This window comes from Sorex fumeus, unplaced genomic scaffold (genome assembly GCF_029834395.1).
Source record: "Sorex fumeus unplaced genomic scaffold, SorFum_2.1 ptg000094l, whole genome shotgun sequence".
In the NCBI taxonomy this organism is placed as follows: domain Eukaryota; kingdom Metazoa; phylum Chordata; class Mammalia; order Eulipotyphla; family Soricidae; genus Sorex; species Sorex fumeus.
The window spans coordinates 22,252,691-22,272,849 of NW_026606151.1; the positions used below are offsets into that span (position 1 = coordinate 22,252,691).

Consider the following 20,159-nt stretch of genomic DNA (forward strand, 5'->3'; position numbering starts at 1 on the left):
TCATGGACCACAGCCATAAGCCACACCCTGCTGTCACCAGATAATCTCCTCATCAGCTACCTCCAGAACTCAAGATGCTCCTCCCAGACAGGAGTACAAAATGAGGCTCCCAGAACCATGCCACTAGACTCCCCGCCAGACTGTGAAGCAGGTGAGAGCACCCCCCACACCAAGGGACCCAGCCCCAGCAGCCAACGTCCACTACCCTACCATCACCACAATCCAGGCTGCTTTCCGGACACATTATAAGACACTTTCTACCCATTTTCCACTATTGATCAATTGATAACTTTACATCCTGTTACTCATCGATTTGCTCGAACGCGCACCAGTAATGTCTCCATTCATCCCTATCAGTACTAATGTAACCCAATGGCATCTGCTTGCTCCAGGAACACAAAGAGCTTCAAACCGATCATCAGAGTCTTGATGAAGAAGTCTGCCCATCTTGTAAGTGGGCAGCCATGCAATCTTTTGAGCTCCTGTGGAATCCAGTCGGTAATGCCTCTAGTCCAGTGGTCATCTCCAAATCTCATGACGTGTCCAGCCCATCTGATTTTTGACGCCTTGGCAAACAAAACTGCGTCTCTGATTCTTGATTGTCTATGGAGGTCAGAACTCCGGATTCTTTATCTCACTTGAGTGAAGCATGATACTCCAAGAATAGCTCTTTCAATTCCTCTTTGAGAGACCCGAATAGCGTTCTCATCCTGTTTGCGTAGGGCCCATGTCTCTGAGGCATATGTTAATGCAGGAAGAAAGGTGGGATCAAAGAGATGTGCCCAAAGTCGGAGGTTCTTCGTGCTCTTAGCTATTTCTTCGACGCTCTTGAAAGTGTTTCAAGTCGCTCTCTTCCTCCTGCGCAACTCAGGTGCCAGGTCATTAGTCATGTTGCCTTCTCGACCAAGGTACACATAACTGTTGCATTTGGAGATGTTCGTTCTGTTGAGAATGAATGGAACATTAGGAATGAGTTTGTTTCTCATAAACATTGTCTTCGTGAGATTTAGCTGTAGTCCAACCTTTCCACACTCATGGTCCAAGTTGACCAGCATTTGTGCCCCTTGGCTAATGTTTGATGTTATTAGAACAATGTCATCAGTGAAGTGTAGGTGGTGTAGTTGCCGAATGTAGATCTTCATTCCCATTTCATCCCATTCCAGTCACTGTATGACGTTCTCAAGAGTGGCACTGAAGAGTTTCGGTTTTTTTTGTGGCTATCTCTCTCAGCATTCCTCGCGCAATCATGGAGGTGCTGAACCAGTCGATCGTATTCCTCATCAATGTTGTCAACAACGGCATCTTCCCATGTTGCAGCCATAGTTCCAAAGAGCTCCCAGTTGGTGGTCATTCTGGGAGTTCTCTTCTTAAACTTTGCAGCCCTTTCTCCCCTCTCTGTGAAGTAGAATTTTGCATGAAGGAGATAGTGGTCCAATCCAGTTTGGAATTTTGTGACAGTAGCGACATCAGTCAGGCAAGACCGTCGATTGAATAGGATGTGGTCAATTTTGTTGTGGAACCGTCCACTGGGAGATTCCCATGTTCAACGTTTAGATTCGGCCTTCTGGAACTGTGAGTTACCATGGATGGTCTTGGTCGACATGAGAGACTCAGATAGTCTCTCACCTTGTTCATTCCATTCTAGTTCGTGGGTCCCAATGTGGAGTTCTTCGGCTGATATTCTTGGTCCTATCTTGGCATTAAAATCATTGACAATGATCTTATAGAAGGTGTGGTCTTCCTTATAGGACTTCTCCAGCTCCATGTAGAACTTCTCAATTTCTTCTTCATATAATTGGATGTTGGTGCATAGACAACAAAGACAGAAACTGCTGGCAGTGAGCCACATCTATTCAAGTGCAATCATCCAATTCGGTTTGTTAGGCATTTGAATGAATCAATGCTCATGCCCAAGTTCTTGTTGACAAGGACACCAACACCACTGATGCCTCGTTTGTCGCATGTTCCGAGGAACAGTTCTTCTCCAGTGTCAAAAGTGGCATGATGTAGTTGATGCCTTCTTTCTCAGTCAGACCAATGATGTCATACTTGATCTTTCGTGCTTGGGCCATCAGTTCCTCGTTGGATGCATCTGATGTGCATTGAAAGTACAGATAGTCATTTTTGTCCTTCTTCGTTTTAGCAGCCTAGTTTGGCCTTGAGATTTTATCAGCCTCTCCTTCCTCATCCTTCTTAATGCAGCCACATTGGTGGCTCTTTGGGGTCAGGGGAATGAGACACATTTTATTTACTGTTTTTGGTATATCAAATACTCTACAGATAGCTTGCCAGGCTCTGCCGTATGGGTAGAATACTCTCGGTAGCTTGCTAGGCTCTCCGAGAGGAACAGAGGGTTTTAGGGTGGCCTCTAATCACCCTTGTAAATGTTCCCATGGTTCAAACCATGTTCTTATAATTAAATAAATTTATATGTTATAAATATGTGTATATAACCTTTTGGACTAGATTTTATATATTTTGATTCTGTTACATATTGTTATGATGTCTTTTTCTGTTTTTTTTTTTTTTTTTGCCTCCTTCAATTGTGTGCCTTTAAGTTTGTTCTCTTTTCAAGTGTATCTTGGTGCGACTGTTAGAATTCTTTATCTTTGATTTTATTTTATGTTTTTAGGTTTGGGAATCTTATCAGGTGGTGCTTCAGATTTAACTCCTGGCTTGTGGAGGTTATGGAGTTACAGTTTGTCTCCACGTTGAGAGGTTACGCCAGCCCAGAATTCTTTGTTTTTCTGGCTGTGATGTAGAGGGTGTGGTGAAAATTGTCAACTGATTTACCACAATAAATGGGGAACATAATGCCTCCTGTTTGGTTCATTCCCCCTAAGATTTCTTTGCATTTTTGGTCTTTGGTGAGTCCATACACATTACTAAATGTATGGACTCACATTTAGTAATGTTTGTTTTATAATTGAATATATTTGCAATATGCTGTTGGAATTTTGATGGGAGTTTCATTCAATCTCTAGAAAGTTTGTCATTGTCATTTTATCTGTAGAATTTTATTACATCTATATAAAGCTTAAGATATTATCACTATCAATACTTACAATCCATGCATGCATACGTCTTTCCTCATTTTGTGTCTTCTACTTCTTTGAACAGTGACTAGAGTTTTTGATGGACAAGTCTTTCACTCTTGTGAAGGTGATTCTGAGGTGCTTTATTCTCTCAGGTGCACAGAATGGCTCCCACCTCTGCATTTCATCCCCTCCGGGTGATTTCGTTTGTTTCTTTCTCAGCTTATATTTTGCCTAATTTTCCTGACTGGGACTTTTCAACACTAAATTAAATAGCAATGGTAAAAGTTGGTGTCTTTGTCTTGGTCAACAACTTTGAGAGATTACTTCACATTATTTTAATGTTTTCTGATTTTCCTATTTCATGGCTTCAGTGTTATAAATATATATTTTACTTTTAACCAGTTTTCTTTTAAACTTGAGACTTAGCTCCATGGGAAAAATGTGTGTCAGAAAGGAAATCAGATAAAAATGCAAAACCATTCCCTTAATTATCAGTAAGATTCTAGCAATATTTTTCACAAGCCTTTGACATCTTCCAGTTTAACATCATGCTGAAGGCTTTTCTGTGATGAGTTTTAATTCGTGACCATTTACACCTTTCTAACCAGGACAATCCCAGTTAATTACAGCACTGGGATTTCCCCTCCCAATAGCCCCACTCAAGGAAAGAAAGTCACATTATTATTCTTATTTCCATAAAGACCTCATCTGTTCTTCCATGAGGGCCCATCCCCGGACACTTCAAATGCCCTAGAGTTTCCCATGTTCTGCTAAAAGCAAATCCTTCAAACAACTCCGAGCTTTTCAATGAGAACCACAGGCATTTTTAGACTCACCATAGTTAATTTTGTATCATGGTATAGAAGGGAAATTAGTTTGATGTTCTCCAGTCACATGACAAGAGAGAGTCCCTTAGCAGTTTATACAAGATGAGGGGCTAGACCAGAAGGAGAACAGCCAGAAACGCAGGAAGGCCTGTATGAAAGAAGTGCTTGGACATCAGCAAGAGAAACAGGTGAAGTATAAAGGAATAACGATCCCAAAAATTACAGAAACTTTAGTAACCGGGATGGATGAGGATAGATTGTTCAGCCTTCATTTCTGAAGGAAGCAGACCTTGATCTTGAATTCTGCTGGGGCTCAGCTGTGGTGGGGGAAAGAATTTGTCAGGAAATCAGGAGGATAAAGGTGAGCGCAATGGTAGTTTACTAAAGAGAAAAAGCCCAATGGTAGTTTATTAAAGAGAAAAAGGCTGACAGACTGGAGGCTTCCGTAAGGGAGGGTCTCTAAGGGATTTTTTCGGAGTGCAATTTTATTGTATGTGGCCAGGGCTGCTTGGGCAGGAAGTTGCTGTTTGCTGTAGATTAGGTGATTCTGGGAGTGGGGTGAGTGGCAGATGTGTGGACAATTCTGAGAAGGGAGGGGCTTGTCTAGAAAACACTTGAAGCAAGTAGAAATGATAACTTGGAATTTAAATAATAAGTTAGTTACTGTTTTAAAGCACCACACAATTTTATGGAAACAGATACTAAACACTATTTTCAGGTCTGTGCCAGTCCTGTGAAGAATGTGAGGTGTACACATCTGTGAGATGTATGTTTGGGTCCATGTGGGGAAAAGGCATAAATGGGCCATTTCTAGAAAACTATATGACCGTAGGTGCAGAATATCTCACTAACGCAATTCTTGAAGTAGGTTGTCTGAACTCATTCTAAAAATTGAGAAGTAGAGTTGAGCTACATTTAGCAGCCAAACTAGGCTGCTAAAACGAAGAAGAAGTGGTCTTATGCTAGACCACTTCAATCTCTGCCTCAATGATCGGAGCTTCCACCATTCATAAAACCTTCCTCTGGCTGGATAGTCACTTTTTTCAAGAAGAAAATCAAATTATATAGATCTGAACTATTGACAAATTTTTCGTTTTGAGGTTCAATTTTTTTTTTTTAAAGAATGAAGACAGACAGGTTGCACAACAGTTAAAGAAGTATCACACAGCTGCCACTTTTTCTTTTATCTAAAGTCATAAATTCAGGTAGGTTTCTAAGTGAAGAACAGTTCCATATGCATTTCCCCAAATGCCCACAGCTCTTGGAACAGTGCATGAACTAAATCATGACTAACTTTGTAACTGTGTATCTCACAATGATACAATAAAAATAAAAAGAAAGGGAAGTGCCCACAGCATTTAGGTTTCAAATGTTAGGTGGGTATATTATTGCCTATTATTCTAGGGAAACTAAAAAATGTTTCTTGGAATTTTCTATTACCCCTCAACAGGTTTATGATGATTTGTATTATCAAACTAATAAATGAGGTATAAGCAACTTTTTGCTTATCTGAAATTATTTTAATCAAACTCATTAGCCATTGTTCTCCAGCCATACTTTAACCAATTAAATATTCTTATATTTTTCTTAAAACGTCAAGGTTATGACATTTGAACTCATAAAATGGCAAGGGAAAGTGATTTAGGAATTTTTAAATGGTGGGTAACTGGGGCTGGAGCAATAGCATAGCCTGTAGGGTGTTTACCTTGCATATGTCTGACCTGAGTTCAATTCCCAGCATCCAATATTGTCCCCCGAACACCGCCAGGAGTAATTCCTGAGTACAGAGCCAGGAGTAACCCCTGTGCACTCCTGGGTATGGCAAAAAAAAAAAAAGGTGGGTAACTCTCTTCCATCAGTAACTACAGAATAAAAGAATAAGAGCATTTCTCTTTCTTTCTCATGAAGGACTGATAATACACTAGAGAAAATAAGCAACAAAAATCAAACTATTAGTACATATTTGAGTTTCATAATTTTATATATTATAGGATAATCACCTGATAACTTGTCACTGTATTTTATGCAATATTATCTGTAAATGTTAGTGATTATTTTATTCAGGAATTCCACTCGAAATCTAGAAAGTCTGAAACACTTAAAGCAATTAGAAATAACAACTTGGGGGACTGGAGTGATAGCACAGCAGGTAGGGCATTTGCCTTGCATGCGGCCAACCCGGGTTCGATTCTCGGCATTCCGTATGGTCCCCTGAGCACCGCCAGGAGTAATTCCTTATTGCAGAGTGAGGAGTAACCCCTGTGCATTGCCGGGTGTGACCCAAAAAGTAAAAAAAAAAAAAAGAAATCACAACTTGGAATTTAAATAAAATGCTAATTATTGTTTTAAAGCACGGCAAAATTTTATGGAAACAGATGCTACACCTCATTTTTCAGGACTGAATAACCTGTGATACATACACTCCCAATTCCCAGTGTCACAAAGTTCTTCTTTTTTCTGCTTAACAAACCCTTTCTCTCTTTTTTGCTTCCTCATTTTAGTTTCTTTAATTCTGTATTTTCACGATCACAATCACGACCATCCTGTTATTCGTCGATGCCTCGAGCAGGCCCCAGTAATGTCTCCTTCGTCCTAGCCCTGATATTTTTTAAAAAGTGCCATATTCAAAGCTCTTTCAGAGTTAGGAGAATGAGACCCATCATTGTTACTGGTATTTGGCATATTGGGTACGCCACGGGGAGTTTGCCAGTCTCTGCCGTGTGGGCAGGTTACATTCGGTAGCCTGCCAGTTTGTCCAAAGTAGGAATGAGATAATAAGATGTTACAATAAGGTGTGGTGGCTGGTTCTGGAGGTCTTTGGCTGCCGAAGCCCTGGTTGGGCGGGGAGGGAAACTCAACCCGCTCCCCTCCAAGGGGCCCTGGCGAGGACAGCCAGGTGCAGGAGCAGGAGACTTTGCGCTGTTCTCTTCCGGGAGCTGGGTTTTATAGTCTCTGAGTCTCGGCCGTTGATGGGATTACAGGGCGCCTGGGGGCCAGTTGGTGGGTGTGACCCCCGCCTACTGGAATTTGGAGGATCTGGGTGGAGGATGCTCAGCCCCGATCTGAGTAGGTTTGGAGATCTCAGTCCCAGGACCCGCATGCCTTTGTTCCTCTGCCAGTACCTTCATGTGTGCGGAGAGTGGTCTCAGCATGGTGGTGGTTGGTTCTGGAGGTCTTCGGCGGCTGGAGCCCTGGTCAGGGTGGGGGAGGGGACACTCAACCCGCTCCCCTCTAAGGGGCCCTGGTGAGGACAGCCAGGAGGGGTATTTTGTCTTTGGCAGTACTTCAATTAGTGAGAGGGTTTGTGTGTGCATATACATATGTGTTTTTGTGCTTCCATGTACATGCTATTTTTTTTATCAGGAAACAATCTGTTAGACTATGAACAAACATGAATAATTTTCTATAATCATGTTCATTTCATTTTCATTTCATTTCATCATCCTGTTATTCGTCGATTGCCTCGAGCAGGTCCCAGTAACGTCTCTTTCATCCTAGCCCTGAGATTATATAGAAGGCTCTTTAGGAGAATGAGACCCATCATTGTTACTGGTATTTGGCATATTTGGTACACCACGGGGAGTTTGCCAGACTCTGCCGTGTGGGCAGGCTACATTCGATAGCCTGCAAGTTTGTCCAAAGTAGGAATGAGAGAATAAGATGTCATAAAAAAAAAGTTCTGATAAGATGTCGCGCGGCTGCATTCGCGGCCGCGCGGTTCCGGGATCTGAATTTTATAGTCTCTGAGTCTTGGCCGCTGATGGGATTACACGGCGCCAGGGGGCCAGGTGGTGGGTGTGACCCCCGCCTACTGGAATTTGGAGGATCTGGGTGGAAGATGCTCGACTCGAATCCGAGTAGGCTTGGAGGTCTTGGCCCCAGAACCCGCGTGGCTTTGTCCCTCTGCCAGTACCTTCATGTGTGCGGAGAGTGGTCTCAGCATGGTGGTGGCTGGTCCTGGAGGTCTTCGGCTGCCGGAGCCCTGGTCGGGGCGGGGAGGAAAGCTCGACCCGCTCCCCTCCAAGGGGCCCTGGCGAGGAACACCCAGGCGCGGGGGCAGAAGACTGCAAGTCACATTAATTTTAAATTCATGTTAACACTTAAAAGTTACTACTGAATTATTTTTCTATATCATGGTAAACTTTCATCTATTTGTATAATTACTAAGATTACTATTATTTCTTTCTTAGTAACTACTAAGTGTAAAGTATCTCAAAAATGCAGAAAAGGATAGCCAAAATGATTTAAATTTTGCAAGATGGATTTTTTAAAATCAATTTTCTTCTTCTCCATGGAAGATGTTTGATTATTTACCAACGTGGAAAATTTAGGAGGCATTAATAAAATATTATTAACTTGAATGGTTATTGTCTCTATTTATAAGAAAAGACTAAATAAAACATAAACCTAAAAAAAAACTTTGTCATTGTTACATCAATAGGACTTGGTGATGGTTGTGGTGAAGTTTACATATAGAAGTGTGAAGCTATATAATCCAAGGTTTTACAGTATTGTTAGCCAAGAACAAATTTATTAAATTTATTAAAAATTTACATTTATAGTTGTAGTATTTGGAAATAACATAGATTCTCCCATCACCCGATCTATTTGACAATGAATAGATAGTGTTTTAGTTTGTGATCATTTCTTCAGATACAGGGAGAAAATAATGAATGATGAAGGAGAAGAATGGAAGCTTTGAAGGTTATTTTATTCTCTTGGGTTTTTCTAATTGGCCTCACCTGGAAGTGGTTCTCTTTGTGGTCATCTTGATATTCTACTTGGTGACCTTGATAGGAAACTTGTTCATCATCATCGTGGCCTACCTGGACCCCCATCTCCACACTCCCATGTACTTCTTCCTCTCAAACCTCTCTTTCCTGGATCTCTGCTACACCACCAGCTCCATCCCGCAGTTGCTATTCAACCTCTGGGGCCCACGGAAGACCATCTCTTATGCTGGTTGCATGATACAACTTTTCTTTGTCCTTGCTCTGGGAGCCACCGAGTGTGTGTTACTGGTGGTGATGTCCTATGACCGTTATGTAGCTGTCTGCAGACCTTTGCATTACAATGTCATCATGCACCCTCGTTTCTGCCGGTTGTTGGCTGTGGCTACTTGGGCAAGTGGCTTTGCCACTTCAACACTTCATTCCTCCTTAACCTTCTGGGTTCCCTTGTGTGGACATAATCGAGTGGACCACTTCTTCTGTGAAGTTCCAGCACTGCTGAGACTATCATGTGTTGATACTCATGCTAATGAACTAACCCTCATGATCATGAGTTCTGTTTTTGTTCTCTTACCCCTGATTCTTATCCTCAGCTCCTATGGTGCCATTGCTTGGACTGTGTTGAAGATGCAATCTGGAACTGGACTTCAAAAAGTCTTTAAGACGTGTGGAGCTCATCTCCTGGTTGTTTCTCTCTTTTTCATCCCAGCTATGTGCATATATCTTCAACCACCATCGGGAAAGTCTCAAGATCAAGGCAAGTTTATTGCCCTGTTTTACACGGTTGTCACACCCAGCCTCAACCCTATCATCTACACTCTCAGAAACAAAGACGTAAAAGGGGCAGTGAAGAGACTGTTGGGCTGGGACAGGGAGATTTGACAGAGATATCAGCCATCCAGAAATTTTTGTTGGGTTGAAGCATGGTTTCCTTCTCCTTCAGGACTTTAACTAAAAACCCACCAAGATGCAGTGAGTTCAGTTTAAAGTTTGTTGTTCTTTTAATTCTGTAGGTATAACCTTTTGATTTGTATCACTCTTAATTTTAAATTATTTAAATAATACAATTCCTTTATAGAAATGAGATTCTTTGTTCTAAAATTAATGTACTAATCTAAGAACTGAGCATTAGTATCTATAGGGAGAGTTGAGTAAAGATTCCAGAATTATAAAGCAATGACTTATAGAAAAAACTCAGAATTACAAAATTATTTTAACTACCAGCAATTTTCTGTAGTCCTTGGAGGTGCTACATGGGCTCTATAGTACTAAGGATTGAACCCAGGGTTGTCCACAAGCAAGGAATAAACCTTAACACCTATTCTATCTCTCTAATCACACACACACATACACACACATATGTATGCATGTAGCTGACAGGCATTAAATAGTAAAAAAGACACACAACTAACAAGCTTTTGGCTTAAACATATTCTGTGGTTTGTCACACTGAAGAGCATAAATTCTTTTTCAGAATGGTTCTGATAATATCTACTTACTGTTTATTCATTATTTATTAGCTGAAGAATCTCATCTAAACTTTGGGTTCTTGCATCCATAGATAAATAGAACTTTTTTTTTGCTTGAGAAAGCTAGTTCTCTAGAAGATAAAGATAGGAGTGTACATGCATAACTGAATTTCTCACTTGACATAATGTCAATAGTCCACCTATTGAAATAGAAAAAATAAGATGCTTAGACAAAATTCTGAAAATAATTACCACTTGGCAATTATTGTAAGAAGATAATGCTGTTAAGTGAAATAAAATCAGAATAATATGTTTAGTTTTACTTAGTTGATTTAGTTAACAATGTATTGAAGATACTCTAAAACAATTTGATTTAATTGGTGTAGCTAGCAATAAAATGAAGATAATCTAAAGCCTTTTTTTTAAAATTACTGAATCACTGTGAGATATAGTTACAAATTTCAGTGTCATGATTAGAAATACAGTTTCATGATTGAGTTTCAGTCATATAATGATCGAACACCCATCTCTCCAACAGTGTACATTTTTCATCACTAATGTTCCCAGTATCCCTCCTGCCACTCCCCACCCTATCCCACCCCCTAACTCTATGGCAGACAAGTTCATTCTTAATCTCTTTCCCTCTTCGGCCTTATGGTTTGCAATACAGATACTGAGAGGCTATCATGTTTGGTTCTTTATCTACTTTCAGCACACATCTCCCATCCCAAGCAATCCTTCAAACCATCACTGACTTAGTGATTCCTTCTCCATACCAGCTGCCTTCAAAGCCTTTCTTTTTAAGCACCATTCTTATTTGCCAGCTAGTATTAACTTTTAATGTTGAAAAAAGTGATTTATGATCTTTAATATGCTACATTTAGTGACAGATGAAAAGAACCATAAATGATGGCTGGGAGAGATTTTGAATAATTTATGAAAGGTAGGTTTTTTTTCTATTTCTAGTTTTTCAGAGTAGTCAAACTATACCAATAGTGGCAATAACTTCTAATATTGTGATTTATAGACTGACTAAATGAGTATTCATAAGCTGGAACGAATGAGGCAAAGTAATATTGTAGTGTCTGAAAACTGGAGCAGATAGAACAAAGTTAAGAGAATTATTTGGTTCATCCAATGCATATCTTATAAATTACCTAAGTAAATTATTGATGAAAAGAATTGATTTCTTATTTCATTTTAAAACTTAATTATGTGAATATTTACTAATGACAAGGCTGTTACACAGATAAATTACATACTCATATATATTTTCTAATTAAAATACATGACTTGAAATCACTTCAGTAAAGTGGTTTGTTATATATGTCACACCCACTATTGCCACATGTGTGTGAATCTTATTTTAATGATGCCTGTCAGTTTATATGAAGGTACAGTAGTCCAAGGATTTTTTTTTGCTTTTGGGGTCACACCTGACAATGCACAGGGTTTACTCCTGGCTCTGCACTCAGGAGTTACACCTGGCAGTGCTCAGGGGACCATATGGGATGCTGGGAATTGAATTCGGGTTGGCCGCGTGCAAGGCAAATGCCCTACCCACTGTGCTATCTCTCCAGTCCCAGGATTATTTGTTTTAAAGTACAATCTGGAAACATATTACTTTTATATAGTGGTAATGCATATTAATCACAGTAATAACTTTCCATCTCTTTTTAAGATCTAGATATAATTGATTTAGACAATATTTAATGAATTATAAAACTAAAATAAGATCTCAGAAATTTACCTACTGTCCTGAGAGTTTTACAATTACATGGTTTCCATTGTTTGGATTCTTTCTCTCCAAAAAATGTGTTTCTCTCTCTTTATCATCTCATGTCCCATCGCCTGTGAATACTATTAAAGGGCATACAGTCCCTTGTCTTTGAGCTCACCTTGTAAGAAAGGTTTATCTATGTAACACAAGTTCTACTAAATAACTGTGGACCACAAATTGTGGTTGCATCACATAACACTCAAACTTCACAAAATGTAAAAAAGATATTTCTGGTGCGTGGAAATTTTATCAATTGGAATATCTCACGTGCACTCCAGCATTTCAATATACAAAGTATTCCCTTTTTTAGATCTACCGAAATAAAATTTACATACATCCATTTAAAATTTACTCTTCAGTGAGTTGTGACATTGTATACTTGTGTAAATATCAAAATATAGAGTATTTGCTTTATTCCTCAAATAACTCTATGTCCTTTTGCAACCAATTTGCTCCCTCCACTTAGGTAAAATTTAAGAGAAATCACAAAGAGAATTACCTGTAGATCAGATAGTCAAAAAAAGTTACCAGGGTACAGCCTTCTAAAGATATGAAGTTGGTTGCTCTCCAAGCCAAGTTCTCCTTTGAACATGTATCTCCTTTCCTTGTCTCTGTGTCTTTTTGCCTATTTTTACTCCAGAGAAGCCTGTGTTCTCTCTCTCAAACATGTGCCTCTCTCTCTTGCCCCTCACATTTTACTAAATGAATTATAAATTCATTATAAATTATAAATTATAAAATTGAATATTATAAATTCATTATAAATTATAAATTATAAATTATAAAATTTTACTAAATAAATTTCAATAAAATCTACCTTGTTTCACAAACTCACAAAAAGGATATGATATTATTGAAGTCTAAAAACAAGTATTGGAGGAATTGGAAAGAAGACACCCTTATACACTGTTGGTGGGAATATAATTTGTTACAGTAATTATTAGAAATGATACAGAAATTCCTGAAAAAAGAGAAGAAATTGAACTCAATCCAGTCATTCATTACTGAGAGTGTTCTAAAAAAATACAAAACACTAATTAAAGAGTACCAGGTAAATAGTTATGTTACAGATCACATGGTTTATGTGTATGAGACCCTGAGTTTGATTGATCTCTTGTGCTGTACAAAAAAGAAAAACCAAAACACAAAGCTGAATATTTTTCTCCATGTTCACCACAGGATTATTTACATTAGCAAAGCTTGGAAACAGCACAGATAGTCATTGGAAGATGAATAGAAAAAGAAAATGTGGTTTGCATTATTAATGGGATATTACTCAGCTATAGAAAAGACAAAAATTTTCCATTTGCAACAACATGGAATGACCTGAAGAGTTTTGTGCTTTAGTAGAACAAATAACACGGAGAAAGACAGATGCAATTATTTCGCCCATATATGCCACATTAAAAACAGAACAAAACAAATGAAGAAATTAAATTAAACAAAAATAATTTTTTTATGGTATGAGACCAGAAGGGAAGTGAGAAAGGAGATACATGAATAAGATATATAAGGAAAATCGATTGGTGGAAAGAGAATTGGAGTTTTAGTGGTGGACTTAATGCATGCAGATACAGATTTAAATGCGGCACACCTGTACTTTTGTAGTGTCACAATGCAATGTTACATCAATAAAGAACGATTATCCAAGTAAATATCTTATTTCAGTATTATGTCTTGGAGGGTAAGTAGGGACTCTTACAATTACCAAAAGTTAAGCCATTCTCAGTATGCATCATCTCTCCAGTATTTGGAGGAAAGAAAAATGTGAAAATCACTACGTTGAAAATAGTTTGCTAGAATTATAACATTTTATGTTATTCATTTGCCAAAAGTACAAAATATTGCACATGAAAGTAGCAATGTGGGGTATGGTGCCGCCAGCAAGTCAATCTGTACCTGTGAGGCAAGTGCATCAGCATTCTGATGGTGCCTTCAGACTTCCAGATACCCCCAAATTCTGCTGTGCCTTTGGCCAGAACCCAAAAACTTGGGGCAAAGTTTACCAAGAAAGTAAATGGTCAAAAGTTATGTATGTGGGAGACATACCCACAAACCATCTCTGGCTCAGCTATATAATTTGAGGCATGGCCTCTCTGTTTCCTGTTCGAACTGCTTAATGGCCATCATCCCAGAGACTCAGAAACGAATCTCGGAACCCAACGACTTTTGGCAGAATTGTGTCCAGACCCCTGCAATAGGTTATATTGCCGGGCCACCCTGTGCAGAAAGGGTGCTGTCCCTCCACCTGCTCCCTGTAGGCGGCTCGGTGGCCGCCATCCTCCAGAGGCTATTGGGCAGTCACGTGTGGGGCTCAGTGACAAGACACATGGAGCCTCATGGGATGGGGATGGAGCCTCCCCTTTCTTCCCTGCTTCAACGAGACCCTGAGTTGATGCCCATGAAAGGCCGTTCTGGCTCCCGATCAAGCTGTTTAAAAGCCATGATCCAAGAGACTCAGGAAGAAATCTCGGAACCCAGCAGGTTTTGGCAGAAATCCCTCCAGATTTAATTGTTAAAATTTCGGAATTTCAAAATTGCACAGCCACTACTGCAGCCACGTTGCATCATATGTTTTTCATAACGAGGAATAGAAAATAAATTGTCTACTGTTGCCTTTTCAGCAGATCTGAGCGTTGGGGTAAAATCCCAAATAATTATGGTGGGTCTGGTGTCAAAATATTGAATGTGATCAAAGTAGAGAGAGAGTAATGTGGAAATCATCTGCCCCACAGGTAGGGGGAGGGTTTGGGATGGGGGTATACTGGGGTTTTTGGGGGTGGAGAAGGGGCATTTCATTGTATGACCGAGACTTAAACCTGAAAGCTTTGTAATTGCTCTCATGGTGTTTCAATAAATAAAATTATAAAAAAAAAAGAAAAAAAATAAGGTGGAGTTCATGCTCAATTCAATCAGCTAATCAGTGGCTGAATAAATAGCAGTATTCCAACATAAAAAAAGCCGCCTACAGGGAGCAGGTGGAGGGACAGCACCCTTTCCCCTCGGGGTGGCCCAGTGACATCAAGCACCATTAGATTGATAGGCTAAAAATGAACCTACAAACAACAGTTTTAAGAATAGTCAAGTCTGGTGTTGTAACTAGGTTGTCAGAAATTTCCCAGATAACTGGTTAAAATCTTCCCAGTGAAATATAAACATTTAAAATCTTGAATATATAACTACTCAGTTACATTAATATTAAAATTCCTATTCAAATATTTTGTATATTTATAGTAAACTTTGGCTGAAGTGATAGCACAGCGGGTAGGGTGTTTGCCTTGCATGTGGCCCTCCAGGTTAAATTCCTCCACCCCTCTCAGATAGCCCCCAAAACTACAGAGAGTATCCGGCCCGCAGCCCACACGGCAGAGCCTGGGATGCTCTCCGTGGCATATTTGATATTCCAAAAACAGTAACAGCAAGTCTCACAATGGAGACATTACTGGTGCCCGCTCAAGCAAATCAATGAACAAAGGGAGGACAGTGCTACAGTGTTATAGTAAACTTTAACTGAAATGATAAAATGCCAAGTGGATAACAGTGGTCATTTGTGGGTTGGGTGTTGGGTCAGAGAGCAGTAATTAAGGGGAGAGATGGACTTTTTGTGCTAAAATTTTCAGAATAAAACAGTACAGAGTGATTTTGTTGGTAATTCTGTGTTGTGGGATCATAGACATTTTATTTTGAATATTTTAAAAAGAGAAAAATAAAAAAATTACAATATGAAAAGGATTTTTAAAATAGCAATTAGAGTTAAAATTTACTCTGGTTGTAGTAGCTAACAAACTTTGCATAAATTATAGACAGGTTTATTTTGTTTTTATTTTCTGTTTTGTGGCATTGGGATCAAACACAGACGTGTTCTCTATCATTGTGTCACGCCACCAACTGAATAATTTATTCTTTTAGTAGTGTAGATAATGTTTAGATATTTTTCTTACTGAGTTCTCAAACTTTTAAGATAACTGAAATAAAGACTACTTTTTGGTTACATCTTTTAAATAGAAAGGATAGTTCCTGTAGTGTTCCTGAAATTTCTATTTTATTTTATTATTTTTTTAATTTTTAAAATTTTTTGTGATTTTTATATAGTTTATTTTCATAAAGTAGTTCACAATAGTTCATTACAGGTAATATTCAAACATCCAATGCACTAGCAAGCATTTTTCCACCACAATAAGAGTGAAGTGTATGAAGGTTATTGTATTTCATTCTGGAGCCTTGTAAGCCCAGATATATAAGAGAATACAAGTAAGTATATTAAAACCAAACAACTGTATGCTACTTTAGGTACATCAGTGGGCACTTGTGGCCGTGTGCTCCAGAAAATACTGCATCGCTCTCTTCCAGGAGCTTTATTTTATAGTCTCTAGACCTTGGCCTTTGATGAGTATAGATGGTGCTGGGGGCAGTTTGTGGGTGTGACTGCCAAGCTACTGGAAAATTGGGGAGCTGCCGGAGGAGGCGCAGTCCCGATTCAAGCAGACTTGGAAAAATTTCTATTTTAGGAGTAGATTCTCTTCTTATAAAATATGATCACTATACTCAAATTTTATTTGGTACATGAAATATATTAAGTAGAAAAAATAGTCATTTGAATGTTCATTAATTAATTATTTTTTTTATTTTTATGAAGTCACCGTGGGATACAGTTACAAAGCTGTCATGTTTGATTGTCATGTTCATCATCATACAATGATTGAATATCCATCCCTCCACCAGTGCACATTTTCCACCACCAATGTCCCCAGTTGCTTTTTGGGTCACACCTGGCGATGCACAGGGTTACTCCTGGCTCTGCACTCAGGGGTTACTCCTGCCAGTGCTCAGGGAATCGAACCCAGGTCGGCCGCGTGCAAGGCAAACGCCCTACCTGCTGTTCCTGTTGCCTTGCACGCAGCCAACATGGCTGACCTGAGTTTGATTCCTCTGCCCCTCTCGGAGAGCCCAGCAAGCTACCGAGAGTATCTCGCCCGCATGGCAGAGCCTGGAAAGCTCCCCGTGATGTATTCGATATGCCAAACACAGTAACAACAAAGTCTCCAATGGAGACGTTACTGGGCCCGCTCGAGAAAATCGATGAACAACGGGAGGACAGTGACAGTCACAAATGTCCCCAGTATCCCCCTACAACCTACCCCTCCCCCCCGCCTCTATAGCAGACAACTTCTCCCATAGTCTCTCTGTACTTTTGGGCATCATGCTTTGCAATATAGATAATGAGAGGCTATCACGTTTGGTCCTTTATCTACTTTCATCACATACCTCTCATCCCAAGCGATCCCTCCAAACATCATTAACTTAGTGATCCCTTCTCTATTCCAGCTGCCTTCTCCCCCAGCTCAGGAGGCAGGTTTCCAACTATGGAGCAATATTTGTGGCCCTTGTGCCTACTGTCATTGGGTGTCAGTTTCATATTATGATATTTTATATTCCACAAATGAGTGCAGTCATTCTATGTCTGTCCCTTTCTTTCTGACTCATTTCACTTAACATGCTCTCCATGACCATCCACTTATAAGCAAATTTCATGACTTCATCTTTCCTAACAGCTGTGTTGTATTCCATGGTGTAGATTTGCCAATGTTTCTTTTACTGGTCATCTGTTCTTGGACAATCGGATTGTTTCTAGATTTTGGCTATTGTGAACAGTGCTGCATGTTCATTAATTTATAAACAAAAATTATTTAGACTAGAAATACTGCTAATAACAAAGTTTTAGGACCCACCACCCATGTCTCTCAATATGTCCACTCACTCTCAGGCCCTGCTCTACCAAATCCCAAATAAATCTAGATGTGTACCAAGCAGCTAATTCTTACGGAATTTCTGGCCCCCACTACTGAAAACCCCAGAGCACCCATGGGAGTTGGTGAGCCCAGTATCCACCAAAGGAAGGCTCTGGCAACAGCACCCATCCCCACCACTATAGCTATGCCAAGGGCTCAAGTCCACCGCCTCACAAATGTTCTCTGCAGAGACACCAATCTCCAAATAATCCCAGGTACAGGCCCCCAGGACTGAGAACTCTGTTTTTTCCCTTGGGTTGGAGCGGGTAGCTTTCCCTCCACACTCCTTACTTCAGGAAGTCCTAGCAGTGTCACCCTCACCCACGTCTGCCACCTTACTGACTCTTGGACCCAGACTATAGGTGTGGAAGTATCTGGTCCTGGCCAATACCTTCTGAAGCAATAAAAAGCTTAAATAAATTCTTAGACAAGGACTTATCAACCCTGCAATCAGTTCACATAAATTTATTTTTTAGCTCTACTGATATCAATATTACAACTTTGTTATCTCATCAATTTTAATCCTATAATTGTATCATGGTTGCTGTTTTTTTCTACATTAAATAAGAATAAAATATGCGATGGTACAGTGGGTAGGGCATTGGCCTTGAATGCAGCCGACACGGCCCACCTGAGTTCGATTCCTCTGCCCCTCTCAGAGAGCCCTGCAAGCTACTGAGAGTATCCGGCCCACATGGCAAAGCCTGGCAAGCTACCCGTGACATATTTGATATGACAAACACAGTAACAAGTGTCACAATGGAGACGTTACTGGGCCTGCTCCAGCAAATCAATGAACAACGGTAGGACAGTGACAGTGACACAGTAATTCACGTAAAAAAAAGAACTAATTTAACATTCCCCCCCGCAAAAGTTTCAGGCATATAATATTTCAACAACATACTCACTGCTAGAGTTCCACCATTCTTTAACCAATGTCCTATTGTCCCCTGCTATTCAATCATAGTCCACTCTTGGTAAACTCAGATCTGTAGGCCAACTCTCAGGGTCTGATGACATTGGTCACTTGTTATCCCCTTGTTATCTCTCTTTAGGTCATTTTTTTATTTGTTCCTCTACTTCTGATTGGAAAATTGTAAGAACACTGCAAATAATTTAAAACTTGAGCTTCTCTATGACCAGCAATTCTACTTCTTGGCATCTACCCCGTGGACCCCCAAAAAACTATATTGAAAAAGACATTGACACTTCTGTGATCATGGCAGCACTATTCATAATCCAAGACATGAAAACAACTCAAATGCCTAAGAACAGATAACTGAATAAAGAAACTGTGTTATATATATTTGCACAATGAAACATACTACTTATTATAAGGAAATACAAAACTGTGAAATTTACCTTTATGTGCATGGAATTAGAGGTATCATGTTTAGTGAAGTCATTGATGAACGTAAAAAAATCAATTAATACCATTTATTTTTTTATAATTTGGAAAATATCTGGACAAGGGTATCAAGATAAATTATTGATAAAAGTGCATTGGAAATACAAAATCCTTTTCTGAGTTTTGAATAGCTATATTTTGAATAATAGTTTGCATGGCCTTCAAAGATTATTATTATTATTTCTAGGAGGCAAATTTTGGATTTAATATTAGAGATGTCAGGAAAATTAATACTGTAGCACTGTCCTTCCGTTGTTCATCAATTTGTTCCAGAGGGCTCCAGTAAAGTCTCCATTGTGAGACTTGTTGTTACTGTTTTTGGCATATCGAATACACCACGGGGAGCTTGACAGGCTCTGCCATGCGGGCAGGATATTCTCGGTAGCTTGCTGGGATCTCTGAGAGGGACAGAGGACTCCAACCTGGGTTGGCTGCGTGCAAGGCAAATGCCCTATTCACTTTGCTATCGCTCCAGCCCATCAGGAAAATAACTAATAAAAATTAATAAGGCAAGATGCATGATTTAACTAATTTAAAAATACTTGAACCCATATTGCCATTGTAGCATTATGCATACTAGCCAAAATATGAATCAATCTAAAATGCTTAGGGACAGATGACTGGATAAAGAAGGTGTGATCTGATTACAACTCAACTCCGCAATTGAAAAATGTAAAAATGTGCCTTTTGGGACAAAATGGTAGAATTTGTGATAGTAATAGTAATCAATACATGGAAAAGTAAGTATTTTATAATAAGAAATCATTAATTACATTAAGAAATAAGTGAAATAAAGTGAAATAAAGTAAAAACAATTACTGGATAGTTTCACTCTTATAAAACAAGAATGGGATGTCAAAAAGGGATGGAGAATGGAGAAATGGTTTTGGGGATCATTTTTATGGTGAGAAGAAATTACAACTTTGGAGCTGGGTGTGGTAGGTCTTATGTACATAAAGAAGTGTGAAAGTATATCCTTGTGGAGTTTTTTAGTATTGTAAATCAATGGTAAATTTCATTGGGTTTAAAAGCAGTAATAAATCAACTTACAAACTCTGGCCTTGGGGAAAATATATACACTAATCTTTATGTATCCTATAAACATTATTTCATGCTTT

At 39.3% G+C, this 20,159-nt stretch overlaps 1 pseudogene; it reads left to right on the plus strand.

Moving 5' to 3' along the window:
* The first annotated feature begins 8,534 nt into the window (after nucleotides 1-8,534).
* On the plus strand, nucleotides 8,535-9,477 carry LOC130040423 (olfactory receptor 2J3-like; annotated as a pseudogene).
* Nucleotides 9,478-20,159: the final 10,682 nt, after the last annotated feature.